This window comes from Propithecus coquereli, unplaced genomic scaffold (genome assembly GCF_000956105.1).
Source record: "Propithecus coquereli isolate 6110/MARCELLA unplaced genomic scaffold, Pcoq_1.0 Scaffold560, whole genome shotgun sequence".
Lineage (NCBI taxonomy): Eukaryota > Metazoa > Chordata > Mammalia > Primates > Indriidae > Propithecus > Propithecus coquereli.
Window position 1 is genome coordinate 648,865 of NW_012151508.1, and position 629 is coordinate 649,493.

Sequence of the window (629 nt, forward strand, 5' to 3'; positions counted from 1 at the left end):
GCCTTTGCCCGCTTCTCCCGGCCTTGGCTCTAACTTCCCCCGCGGTCTTGGCACCAGGTAAAACCAGCACCTGGGATTCCGTGAGCTCGGTGGCCAAGGCCCCCTGTGCGAGGCTGAGGGTTCCGGCGAGGGAGGGAGCCCAGAACTGGAGGGAGGGGTACGGATGTCAGCGTTGGCGACTGCGGGAATCACACGTGTCCTCCTGCCTGCCCCAGGGCACTGCCCGTCCGGGACGGGTAACCTGCCCGCCCCACAGGCTCCTCCTGCGACCCTCTTCAAACGGCCGGTTTTCTCTAGCGATAAACTATAGTTCGGTTTGGCCTGATTTAGTTTCTAATAATAGTGCTCACTTCGAGATGTATGTTGGAGGGTGGTTTTGTTTTAGTTTGCTTTTTTGCTGACCTTCGGGCAAATGGGAGTTCTGTTTTCTGTTCAGAATCCACAGCAGTTCATGTTTTCTTTTCTTAAACTTCAGCCACATTTTCACCCCCACCGAAAAATGACACACAAATAACCGCCCTTATCATCTGTTTAGACTAGAACTTCTTGCTGAACTGCCCCAGGGAATGTGGGTCTACACTTCGCTACAGGCACACAGGCCGCCAGATTCCTGGGCCTCCACGAGTGAG